This window comes from Pleurodeles waltl, chromosome 10 (genome assembly GCF_031143425.1).
Source record: "Pleurodeles waltl isolate 20211129_DDA chromosome 10, aPleWal1.hap1.20221129, whole genome shotgun sequence".
Lineage (NCBI taxonomy): Eukaryota > Metazoa > Chordata > Amphibia > Caudata > Salamandridae > Pleurodeles > Pleurodeles waltl.
Genome location: NC_090449.1, coordinates 547897161 through 547911465, shown reverse-complemented (window position 1 = coordinate 547911465; position 14305 = coordinate 547897161). Strand labels below are relative to the sequence as shown.

Genomic DNA, 14305 nt, shown 5'->3' with positions numbered 1-14305 from the left:
GGAAATGATGGTACCTGGATCTAATTCTAACATCCTCACTTGATTGAATTGTGTGATCTGTGCAAATTCATATCGTTTTACTCATTTCAGTTATTTGCAGGGCTACAAGAAGGATGCATGTCTGTGGCTGGCGCATTTTTGCATAATCAGAGATTTATCTCACGTGCCTCCTAATGCCATGCAGCATAACTTTCAGATTTCACCCAAAAGGTGTTCGTAGCATAAACAGATGACATGTTACTTACACAAAAATGCTGCATGCGATGCCACACTGATGTAGAATCTTTGCAAAGGTTATTTTTCACCTGCTCATTGCTGTATCCCGGTGTTAAAGTAGTACTAAGAAGGTATACATGTTGACTTGTAGAATTATTATGTGTTAAAATGAAAAAAGTGAAATAATGCTTACACTTTATGCAGCATTGTTTGCTGATTCTTGCCACATAATTTAGTCAACCTTGCCTAATAATTTGGTCCGCCATTGTGCATAATTTGAGTGGTTCTTCTTGTATGGGCACACTAAAAACAGCTAAACCTTTGCTATTTCTGCCACATAAATGAATATCTCTTCTCCCTAAAGTTCGTCTCATGATGTGGAATCATGCCACAAGCTCATCAAGAACATTTAGGTAGTTGAAAGCTGTAACTCAAACGACTGATGGTGTTGATAAGTCCACCAGGGAAAGTTGGGTGCACCTGGTTGGTCAAAACTGGGACGTCACTGCTTTTCTTTATGCAATTAAAAACGTTTGGCAAAGGGCTTCTATTTGTGTCAGTAATTTTACCCCCGCGATGTCAGGTTCGGTGGTCTCTCCCAGCGCTGCCTCTTCTCTACAAAGCTTTTTTTTCTATGACCGTGTACTCTGCTGGAGAAGACATCTAGAACATAACACTACTGATAACGATGTGCGGTCTTGGTTGGGTTCCCGTTGCGTTTTTAAAGTTGGAGTGAAATTAAGCTTCGAAGTGTATTTTTAGATGGTATTAATTAACCCTACCTAAGGCGGCCACAGTCTCCCAGTAGCCCCTCGCTAGGGGTCGTGTTAATGGTCTGAGCTGACTCCTCGTGGGCCGTGAAATCGTTGCCCGACCAGTCGCTGCCAGTTATTTCTCGCTAAGTACTTCAGGAGTGACCTCGGTGGCTAATGAAAGGGCGAGCTTGTCTGGTGTGAGGATGAGGCAATTGAAGTAAAGTCCTCTCCGGACTTTTCTGATTGAAAAGCACGGGCACTGAATAGACCACTTTATTAAAAAAAAAAAAAAAAAAAAAGCAATTTCCCATACTAGACTCTCCATTCAACCGAGGGAAACAGTCAAGCCCCGGAGCTGGCAGTGCGGTGCAGGTTCCTTCGAGTTATGATTGAATGGTAGAAGCTTATTCCTTCTCTCCCTGCCTTGCCTGCAACCCTCTTGTTACCTATTAATGAAAAGTCGGAATATTAATGCGCACAATTAGTTCCACTTGGATAGAGTAAGTGATGTTTTAATTAAATTCGTACATGTTTCTCAACAAAGTATCATTAAACATGACTTTCCGACGAGGCTGCGGGAGCGTTGCTAAGATTCTTAATCCCCGAAGGGCTGACCCTTACTGAGGTATGTCTGGTCAAGCATGTCTTACAACTGTTAGGGGCACCGCAGAAGGGGATGCGGTTACATTGGAAGAAATGGCTTTCTGAGTCTCCCCACCACCGATATCACTTCTTTTATTTTTCTTCCTGCGTCGTTGATTCACGGTTGTCGTATTTTCACTCTCTGTGTTTTTGTAGCTTTCCAGACTGATGGAGAAAATTCGCATGCAACCACTTGAGACTGACTTCTTAACCCTATATAGCAGTGTGATGATTTTATATGGGCTGTGCTGTCTGGACTATGTGAGTTAATCTGCCACTAAAAATGGCTCGAAGGTTCATATCACAGAAGGGAAGATAGGAGATCAAATGCCCTTTGCACCAATTATGGCCGTGATGAATAATTGTTAGTTTTGCACAAATAGCGCTAACGCAGTACGCTCCTGTAAATGCGCAACATATTTCTTCCAGAGGCCGGTCATTTCAGTGGTGCCAGTACAATTGGGAATTATAAGTTATTTCTGATTTCTCATGTTTCTCCTCGGAGAAAACTGCAAGCCAGATTTAATATTAGTAGCTGAATCAGTTTTAGGGATTACCCTTCATGAATAATACTTAGTCAATAGTTTCTGAGAGCTCAAGTTGAAATACCGGTCATTGTGCACCCATGGAGTTAAAGGAACTCCTGTTATTGTTAATCCACTGTGAAGAATTAACACCACCACAACCAGGAACCTTGTAATGAGGACCCACCATTTGTGTGCTTCTCCTGTTCATATTAGCACGTTTGAGGGCTCATGCAGATTTTGAATACAAATATTGCAAAATCTATTTGTGTTGTGTTACACAGTGGCAATTTCCTTGCAGAACTGAAATTTGTGGCATGGTGAAAGTGGAGTTTTCGATGCAGCCCTATCGGAGGTGAAGATGTATGTGAGTTTTAGAAATGTGTGCAGTTTGCTCATCAGGTGGACTCCATAGCAGTGCACCATAGAAAATGCAAATGTGGTTGCTCCTGCGGAACAGGTCCACTTCTAGGCTGGTTTGAAGGACTTAAAGGGGACTCCGAGAGTGAACATCAGTAAACCACTCTGTAGAGTATGCTTTTACACTACTCATCCATTACTCATCCGTGTTTTATGGGTTCTGTGGGCAGCACCCACTGAAAAAAGGAACCGCCAAAAACACAACATATACTTTTATAATTCATGTGCCCTGTAGATTGAGCTTTAGGATATGTTTCTACTGTGTAAAACACAATTAACCCTTATATTTATATCTTTTCATTAACAGTGCTACCAAAATAATCTTTACAGAATATAAGTAACTTGCGATAAAAAGACCACAGAAAACAGCAATCGAGCTAGAATCTCATTACCTATCATCCCTCTACTAGTTTAGTTATATAAAATATATTCTGCTTGAGATCAGCTAAATCCATTTAAAAAAACATAACCAACTACCTAGGATCCCACAATCAGTGAAGGTGGGGGCTGCCATCTCTTTCTTTTCAAAGGAATGTCCACTCAATAGACAGGAAAGGGGAGGGGAATTTCCTAGAAGGCTAGATAGTTGGATCTTGTGGTTTACTTTGCCTTTCTATTCAATATAGACACCACAAGCCTCTCTCCTGCATGTCTCTCCAGGAGGTCTGAGTCACGTCATGGCTCAATGAGGAAATATCCTTTGAAGCTTAGTAGGCTATATGAGGAGGGTCTGGGTGAAGTTAATTCCAGGAGTGAGCTCAATGGTGCACTTAAGAACTGTACATCCTTCCTGCGGATAGGAACACATTGAATCCATCACTATCTTGGAATCTCTGCTTCCACATTTTTACTAGCCCTGCTTACCAGTTTTCTGCTCAACCACTGGGCTGCAGGCTTTGTCAATGTGGCCTTCATACTCCAGCGGAACTGTCCTTCTAAGGCTGGATTGTGCAGAAGATCATAAGACAGAGGAAGCTTCTGCCTGTTTAGAAGAATATCAATAAATTAGCTTCAAATGGGCATTTTCATTCCTTCCCCTATGGAACTTGCCTCCGTTGGCTAGAGGATGAAGGGGGGCTTGAGCACAAAGACATATATTCTCCTTGGTGGGTAATTCCAGAGTAGCAATTTGAACTGGACCATTAAACCTGAAACTGGAGTTATGAGAACCGCCTAGAACTTGGAAACACATTTTTTTGCAGAGTATTGACTAGAAACAGATTTAGGGCCTGATTACAACTTTGGAGGAGGTGTTAATCCATCCCAAAAGTGACGGTAGAGTGACGGCTATACCACCAGCCGTATTACGAGACCATTATATCCTATGGAACTCGTAATATGGCTTGTGGTATATCCGTCACATTTGGGACGGATTAACACCTCCTCCAAAGTTGTAATCAGGCCCTTAATGTCTTGGCGACCTGCATAAGGAGCCAACAACCCTGAAAAAGATGCCACCTGAAAAAGATGCCACATTAGCAACTTCACCTAAGTATGTTTTTTGCAGTGGGTTTTGCTGCTGTAAATTAAAGACTGTAAAGGAACCACTTCAGTATCATATCTGATCTCATAGAGTCCATCATGGCCATAGCTTGGAGGCTTGTTCTGCAGAATATTTTAGATGCACCAAAAACTTTCTAAGGCATGATTCTGAGTGCCTTAGTGGGGGTAGGTGGGCTGCAATTTTTATCACACACAATAAGACCAAGTTCTCGAGGGTTTGAAATTTAACAGGTGCAGAAAAAATAGCTGATTGCAAGTTTACCCCTCAAAAACAAACAAAACAGGTAAACGTAGGTGAAAGCTTCACCAAAATCGTTTTGTCCCAGTATTTACCGTGATATTATGTTTTTTGGCAAGTTTGACATGGCCAAATGTTTCCACGGCATGCAGACCTTATTGCAACAGATTACTAATACTTGCGGTAAACTCCAACCCACTTGTACTTGCTAACACTGCATATATAGGCATTTGCTCAAGGGTCAGTAATTACCGGGACACTCATCATTGAGGCTTGCATAGAAAGTTAGTGAAATTTACCACCAGCTTTTACCTGCTGTGTCACTCATGAGTCATTCTTGTAAACCACATGTGAGATACATCAGATGCTTTGAGTTTTAATTTCTTTTTTATATTTCTCCATTGGTTAACACTTAACACTGTCTGCAAATGGTAACCTGTATTGCAGGGTTTGTTTACTTTGCACATGTGATCTTCTTTCATTTTCCTTATTTTTGTGACATGTTTCCTATCACATATGTGTCTTTTTTGCTTGACTGTGGCATTGTTTTGAATGCCTCTAACAGTTATGCCTTATGTTTACATTAGGTTGCTGAAGGTGAGTTGGGTATTCTTCACAAAGATCTTTGTATTGTATTGCTTCCCTTGGGTTCAGGGGTATTTAATAGAAATAATAAAATAAATGCATTCATTTATATATTTCCACTAGCCTTTTGCCTGGTCGTATGTACCTCTGGGTGATTACTATATGCAATCCTAGTATTAGTAGACCTACCTCTCAGCAAACATACAGAACACTGAACTGTAAGAACAAAATTAAAAAAAGTGAGGCATTATTAAAACAATATAAATAACTATGAGTGATAGCACAGTAGCAAAAGACAAGTGGGGACCAAAACAAAACTACTCAAACAATAAGAATCAATTGAATACAAGAAATTATAAAATATGAATTCTAAATGGAAACAATGAAAACATTACCTGCTTAAAATGCAAAAACCTTGTCAGTGGACCGAACAAATTAAGTCTGTTCCAAGCCCTAACTGTTCCAGAATGTGAACCGCTAGTAGCTGATTTGTTGGATGTGCAGTTGGCAGTCAATGTTAAGACTGAGTGGCTGACTCACAGGCACATAGCTTTGATCCTCTTGCCCTGGGCCATTGGTATGTTTGTAAAGTGATGTATATTGTTCAGCAGTACTCGTAATGTCTTCCGGGATCTGTTTGGCATGCATCTTCTTGCAATGGTTGTCTGTTGATTTAAAGTGTACTAGAAATTGCTAAAGTTTGCATTGGGGTTTTTATTTGCAATTTTTTAGGTGCCACATCTTACTACAGGTTATTAATAGGTGCTAAGAATTGATTGTGTTGATTGTGGTGTTAGGGGTATAATTCACTATAATATGTACATCATTGTTATTCCTACATACATATCAACTTCAATTCAATATTTCTAGGATTACAATGCACATTCAAAGAGCATGCCCTTTCTCTTATTCCTGGGAAAAAAGGATTGTGCTTTAAACACTATACCAAGTTCACTGTTTCCCGGAATGTTACCAGGGTTCTGGTTTCTTCAGGATATTTTGTTTGAACTTCGTTTAGCCTACAGCTGCAGATTGTAGATTTCCAATAGATATATGGAGCTGGGCAATCCAGTTCTTGGACTCAAACTCTTGGGCACATGAGCCATTGTTTGTCAAATATAGCAACTTGAAATGCACTCATGGATCCATTGGAAGCCAATTTAAGGACTTTGAGTAAGTGTTAGGTGGGTACAACGTTGTAGACATAGGACTAGTTTGGCATATCACTTTTGGTCTAATTGCAGTTGTCCCCTTAACTTACTGGTTAATGTGTGTGCTTTTAAAGACACACAATTTTGCTAAACGTCTGGTCCGATATGTCCAAGCACCTTGTAACACTATTCACCTGTTGCAGAAATGATTTTGAAATATTGACCACAAATCCTATTTTTTCAGAATTGTCTTATTTTATATGCCTGCATTGACCTTTTGCTATGTTATTAAGGCTAAATTTGTAAGAGTAGGTCTTTGCTCACCTCATCATTTTAAATGAGGATTACTTGTAAACCTTATGCAGGCATGCTTTGGAGTGTATCCTTGCTACTTAGACTGTTGTCCTTTCTCCACCAAGTTCTCATGAACGCTATTCGGAGCATTTCCAGAGGTGGAGTTTGCATTCTGATAGTTACCTTAGGGCGCAGGTTATAGTTACTTGAAATAACTCTAACTATAACTGCTGAATTACATTCAGAACATGACTATAATGTCCCTGTAACCTTTGTTTTTTTTGTTGGGGCATTTACATGTTTTTTTTAATGTAAAGTAATTTTAATTACTATATCTTATTCCAACCTCCACCGTGCACAGCCTTGCGGCCAAGCCCTGGTAACCACCGAACCCCGCGCCACCCATGGCCTTTAGCTGTCCACAGCACAGGTTGGCCACAGGGCCTGTCTCTGTCAACGGATGTGTGAGTGTGTGCGAGTGGGTCTGAAAGTAGGTGTGTGAGTCTATGAGTGGGTCTGGGATGGTGCATGAGTGTCTCAGTGGGTGTGTAAGTGGGCACATGAGCCTCTGAGTGCATGTATGAGTGAATGAATTAGTGTATGAATGAGTCTATGGGTTTTCTTTCAACTTTTCCCATAATTGCGAATATTTTGCAAATAAATCATGGAAATTAGTGAAAATTTGCTAATTTTCAAGAATATCAAAAAATTATATTAGACCTATAATTTGCCCCTAAAACATACTCATGTCACACGCCCAGGGTTAGGGTACCTTCACCTTGACCACTTATGCCACTTTTAATTTCAGTTTTCACCCCTGGGGACCGTGTCTAATGAAATAAAATGGTGGTGACAACTTTCTAGTCAGGTTACGGTCACCCAATTGCAGGGCTTCGTTTTGCAAGCACATTCGTGAAAATGTACACATTTCGCAGTTAATAACGGCCAGTGATATACTAATTTATTTGTCCTTTAATATCTCCTATACTACTGAATGGATTTACAACAAATAAAAATCTGCGTACCGGCAGCTAGCTTTCTGCCAAAATTGATGTAATTCTGTCCAGTGGTTCAGGCTGTAGACGTGTTCACAGGTCCTATGGGAATTAACATAGCAAACGCAACATTTTTTTAGCTTCCTTTTTCTCGGCCTCCGCTTGACGGACTGCCCCGAAACTTCCTGTGTGCAACGAGAATCACTGGGCTACATTTTTTGGGAAAATTTTGGTGAAGATTCATCAATCGGTGCCAAAGATATAGGCAAGTTAAAAAAAAAAAAACCTTTTTCCATGGAAACATGTTCCTAACTATAACTACCTACTGGCAATAGTTTTAGTTAAGACTCAACTATAACTCATGCCCTAAGGTAACTATAACTCGCTCACTTGACATGCACTGGTAATTGTCCCACATATTGTATCAGTCTTGACTTCTTCTATGACGTCATTGATATCATTGCAACATTTGTTGTAAAATTATTAATGAGAAAATTGTGAATGGTAAGGGCACAATAGATAGTTATCTTAGGGCATGAGTTATAGTTTCTTGAGCTAACTATGGCCGCTGAATTTCTATGGCTTACAGTGTGTAAAATCTGAACCTAACTTTAACATATCTATACCCTTTATTTTTTTAGTCCATTACCAAGATGTTTTTAAATTCTATTTTGTAACTATAATGTCCCTGTAACCTTTGGTTTATATATATATATATATATATGTATATATATATATATCAAATGTAGAGTTAGAGTTACTGTCGATATTTTGGTTCTTGATACTTTTCCTATGATGTTAGGGTAACTTGATATTGTGTGCTCGATATTCCAATATTCTATACCTGCAACATACAAGCCTCTTCCAAATCAGGTAAGCTGTTTGTCTGTTCTGTAAAGTACGGAACAATCTATATGATGGCCTTCCCTAGTAATCTCCTGGCTGTAGGAGGGACTGTTCATGCAATCATCAAAATACTTTTGTTCTGGAAAGCGGAATTATGAAAGTGGCATTTCATACACTTTACTCGTCAATTACCTGTGCACTACGTTTAGGTCAAGCTCACAGAACTACTAAGACGGTGTGTGGCAACATGTGCACCATCAAATGGATTTACCCATTTTAACTCTGTTACTTCAGATGCATATATTGGGAAAATTAGAAATGATTATATCTACTTTATTGACAAATCTGGTGAAAGATCCCTAGAGCTCAATGCCTTCTTAGGTTTGCTGGCATACCTACTCAGCTTATACCTCCGCTTTGAGAAAAAGCTTTGTTCTGTCACCGAGCAGTATACACGATGTCAAATAAATCATGAGAATTAAACTGCTTTGGAGTATTTGATTTATCAGCAATTTCCACCAGACCGCTGCCCTGGGCAGATGTTCATAAATAGGGTTGCTATCCTGCCGCAGTGAATTGTCCACAGACACATGCTGTATGCATCGGAAATGGTCGGCAGGGTTCCTTGTTTGCTAAATGTGGGCATCTTGTATTATAATGTAGGAATTTATGTGCAAGCTTGGCTAGACAGTTTGGCACAAGAGAAATTACATCAAACCACCAAGGCTAAGTTGGTCATTGCTAGTGCTAACCCCTTTCCATAAAGAGTGTGTTTCTTTAAAGCCATGGTGCTTATGAAGTGTGCAGCTGAACAGCTTGGCTGCTGCGCAAATGAGTTAAGGCTGCTGGCCTGATGATGTACGTTGCAGAATATGCTATTGTAACTATTACAGCACAGTAAGAGCTGTCCTTAAATCGATTTACCACAGAGCCAAGTGCAGTTTACATTTGAGATCATGCAGGCATGAGTAAAAGTTCACCGGGGGGAATGAAAGGAGATATATTGCTCTTCTTATGAGTTAATGTTTTCGTTTTTTGACGATTCTTAAGAATGCTTCTCTCTCTCTATGTATATATATATATATATATATATATATATATACATGTATATATATATATATATATATATATATATATATATATATATATATATGCAAACATACATTTGCTCCTACTGGAGTCTGTCCCCATGGGGGGTGGTGCATCTCCGCCAGTGGAGCAACCTGGCAATCAATTTCAAACACCACACGATAAATAATCAATGACACACTCTCAAGCCGGTGAAAACACGTTTACTACTTGCATAAATATGCATACACACATATATTTATATATACATATATATATATATACATATATATATATATATATATATATATATATATATATATATATATATATATATATAAATTATAGTTATTTGAAATAAATATAGCTGGTGAATTTCAGTTTTGATTTAAAATCTTACATTTAAACTAACGTTTTCACCTAACTACAATTTCACTTTAATCTTTGTTTTTTTTCTGTGAATTTCTAAGTTTTTTTTTATGCAAAGTAAGACAATGTTACAAACTTAACTGTAACATCACTTTACCCTTAGTTTTTTGGGTAAATGTCTAAAGTTCTGTTTATGTAAAGAAATATTTTATTGCATAGTATACAATATCTTTATTTTGGCAATCTGCCATAAAACCATAAATAAAATATAGATTCCACTAAAAAAAAAATCTGTTAAACAATATACTTTTAAACAAATAAATAGTACATTTAAAACAATTATTAGAATTCATTTCAAACTTTTTATTGCAAAATTTATCACATCTGTAAGATCAGTGTGCACCATGTCCTCCTTTAACAGGTGAAAAACAAAGGCCCATATTTATGAAAAATGGCGCACCACTGCACTAGCGCAGTGGTGCATCATTTGTTTAATGCGAGCTAACGCCATTAAATGGCTAGCCTCTCAAAAAAAGACGCTAGCCGGTGATGGATGGGAATTGGCGCTAGTGGGTCAAAAATGACATTAGGCTGATTAGCGACAAAATATTTGCCACTAGTCAGCCTAACGTAATTTTTTGATGCACAAGCAGCCAAAAAATGACTCCTAACTATAGACAGGAGTCATTACCACTCCTCCAATGCCCACCATAGGGGACCAGTATCCCCCGGGCAAGCCCAACATACCCAGTGCCAGCCAGGGGTCCCATGTAAGGGCCCCCAAGTGGCACACCACACACAAACATATACACTTTCCTGCAAGTTACCTGGGATGGGCTCCCTTCCTACCGGAGGGTAGTGTCCCTGTGGTATGGGTGGTGATGCTGGAGGTTTGGGTCGGCATCTTTGTGCCCATTCCATGGTGTTTCCCCATGGAAATGGGCCTACCTGCACATTAATGCGTGGTCTGGCCAGGCGTTAAATAATGGCGCTGAGTGGGCTTAGCGTCATTATTTAGGTCCACCTCCTACTTGAACGTCGTTTCAGCATCAGGAGTTAAATATGGCACTTGGGGGTTAGTATCTTTTTTAGGAAGGGAACACCTACCTCTCATTGATGCAAGGTGGGTTGGCGCGTCCTAGAAATGGTGCTAACTCCAATATTTTGATGTTAGACAGGCCTAATGTCAAAATATAAATATGGAGTTAAGTTAGTGTCTCTTTAGCCTCAAAATTAATGATGCTAAGGGGACACTAACCTTTCATAAATAGGGACTTAAGTTCTACAAAGGGTGAACTTCACAAGGAGCCTTATGCCTCAAGATTGTCCATGCAGAAATGCCTTTTGTCTAATCCTCCGCATAAATAACAGATAATAAGATACAGCAAAAAACAGACTTTGCCTCCTATCAGTTTTCAAAATACCAAGGGCATCTACATATTTCCTTGCAACTATATTCCAACAAACTGGAACTAGCCATTTTCTCCTTCCGTGCAGGTAGGCTGGACAGAAAAACAAAACATACCTTTCTGGTGATCCTACAGAAGGGGCAAGCACACCTGGCTGCCTCAAGTGTGCTAGCCCATTTGACAGCGAAGGGGGCAGGCGGTAATGTACTGTACTGAAACTGTAAATACAGCTTCCTGGCTAATTGAGGTTTGATCTCAACAAGGAACAGCTTTAATTTAAATTCATCCTGTATCAAAAGAAAGGAGCCAGTCAAGGTGCGAAAAGTTGGTTGAGCCTATAACTGACTCATTTTGAACTGTTTATAGTTCCCCTTTAAGACTGATTTATTAATTGCAGAAACTGCCTGAGGTTCATCCCACGGTTACCACAACCTATCTTGCCCAGAGTCTCACTCTCTCTTATATAATTGATCCTGGGTAAACTTCCGGAACCAGGAATACCTTGAACTTCCTTTAGTCCCTCACAATAGGAGTTGAGCTCAGGGCTGACCCACATACATCTCCAGTATAGGACTGGTCTAACTCTCATCCCCTCAGAAATTAGCCTAAGTACCATATCAAGCCTAAGTGGAAACAAAGGTGTACTAGTTGGTAATCCCATCACTTGGTGTAGAAATCGTTTTCCCACAATTAGCAATTTGGTCATATCATTGTGACCCCAGAGCTCCGCACCTTAAAGGACTGCTCCTAGAGCCTGCTGTTCATAAATTTGTATCGCTGGTGAAATTGGGCAAAAGTGGGATCTTTGTTGTACTATAGCCAGCACCCAACGTGTTGCACTAATTTAAACCTGCACTTTTCAATGTGACACTGTTCTGTGGGTGTCAACCCAAGGTATTCAAAAGTATGTACATGTTCCGGGGGAACTCTATGGGCTTAGGATTGGATCTTGTACAGTGTCAGGGGTTTATGACCATGTATTTAGTTTTTGCGACTTTGATTTCTTGGCACTTCTGGCTGCAAAAGTTCTCACAGCGGTATAAGATCTTCGGTAGTCCTGCAGATGATTTCAGTAGCAAGAGTGTATAGTAGGCAAACATCAAGGCAGTAGCCTTAATGCTTGCCAAACTCCGGGGCATCATCATCACATTGATTTAAATATGACATCAGGTCATTAACATAGAATGTGAAGAAAGTTGGGGCAAGGACACAGCCTTGCCTTACACCTCTATTTACAGAAAATAGTCCATCATCTTGGCCAGTTGTCCACATCCGACCTGGGCATAATTGTGACTGTGTAGCTTTATTATAATGGCCAAAAGGTAATTGGGAACACCCATGTCAGCAAGGACCTGCCACAGCGTAGAACTGGGACACAGGTCAAACGCCAAACGCAAGTCAACAAGTGCACCATAAGGCTGACAACCTCCCAGGGCCACCGTTTTTCAGAATATTAATTGAATTCAGAAGATGTGGTTCACCTTACTGGTACATTGCAGAAAACCCACCTGTAATGGTGTTAGTATACCTCTCTTGGACATTCATTCATGTAGCAGTTCTAGAAGTATTCGTCTAAGCAGCTTTTGAGAGATGTCAATTAGGCTTATGAGTCTATAGTTACGTGGCTCCGAAGGAGAACCCTTCTTATGGATTGGAAATTTCTATGCCCCTGCCTATGTCAGTGGAATAGGTGCCCCTAAAAAGATGGAATTGGATAATAAAGCAAAGTAGGAGCTCCAAATGTCAATCTTACTCAAGTACTGGTCCCTCAATATTTTGTCTAGCCCTTGGGCTTTATCTGGGACAATCTTGCTATGTGCAGATCTTACTTCTTATAAAGAAATAGGTACAATCTCCCTCTGGAACTCACTCTTCCCCCATTCCGCTGTTTTTTTTTACCTGCAAAATTGGTGGGGGGAGCACTGTCTTCTCCCTTCACAGAATAGAGACTAGAAAAGTGAGCGACCCAATCTGTGGCTGAAACGTTCGTCTCAATTGGGCAAAATACATCCTGATGACACCAAATTCCAAAAGGCATGCTGATCTCCTTTCCTAATTGCATCTAGCAGACCTTCCCACTTCCCGATTTCCCACTTTCTTTTAGCTGTTTTAATTCAATGCTAGACTCTCCTCTGGGCTTACAAAGATGACCAGAAAGTAAGCTTCACACCACCTGCAGTGTCCTAAAATTAACAGCAATACAGTCCCCAGGGCGATCCACCGGCCCAGGCCCCAGCCAACCCACCCTACAAGTTAGTAGGCTATTATTGGCCAATGAAAACGGGAAATTCCTATGCCGGACATCCAGTTCAAGCATTTATTAGTAAGCTCTTCTTGGCCCTCCCTCTGGTCCACATGCAGTTGTGGGATACCTGTTGAGATTGCCACATATGGACAGGGAGTGGGTGGGAGGTCGATCATGGGATGTCTCTGATTAGAATAATGATCTCTTGGGTAAGACAAGGAATTCCCCATCACACTGCCCGTGTTGCTCTTTGGCATTCCTACAACCTGTATGCCATTGTTTGTGTTTGATGGGCATGTGGCTCTTGTCTGATTGGCATAATTATTAGAGGCACCAGAGTGCTGGGTATCCAGAATCGCATAATGCATGGAATTGGTTCACTCTCCAGCCATTTTAACCAGCTAGTTGGAAGCATTGTAATGACTACCCTTAGGAGCTGTACTAGAAGTTTGAGGGACTAGGCTCTGCAGTTGCCTAATGTGTTCAGGTCCCTGTTCAATAGCTGCCAAGCGAGCTAGAGTAGGCGAACCTTCCGTTGTTACAATGACTTTGATTTTAACAAGATAATCCTACATTAATTCCACTGCCCAAATTGGTTTGGTTGGAGCACACTCCGAACAAGGACTGGATTGCTCAAGGACCACATGTACTTCAAGGGGGCTGGCTGGAATGAGTGTTGGCATAGCTTCAAAGGCAGCTGCCTAATGGCGACTCCAGGTGTCAGCAGGCACTCCTTAAGGTGTGTCCTGGAAGCATAATGGCTGGGTGATGAACTTGATGAACATGCTTGACTACTAACCAGTCCATGGGTTTTAGCCAGGGTGGCAGAGCAGGAGGGGCTGTAGGAAAGGGGTGAAATACCACCAGATGTTGAGGAAGGTGGGGAGAGTCCTGCTCCCAGCGACATTTTCCTCTCGGTCAATGCAATTTCAGCTGAGATAATCTCCATAGGCCTCCTCTACTTGTTGTTTTAGGGGAAGTGGTCATATTAGAAGCGCCTCCTGAGGCTTTCCTTTTGCCCATGATGCTTATGTAGAGAAGGGGG

General features: G+C 40.6%; 1 protein-coding gene across 1 annotated transcript in view; it reads left to right on the top strand.

Moving 5' to 3' along the window:
- WNT9A (Wnt family member 9A) overlaps positions 1-14305 on the top strand; it is a 230130-nt gene that overhangs the window by 183494 nt on the left and 32331 nt on the right. The gene's annotated exons all lie outside the window — the stretch shown is intronic.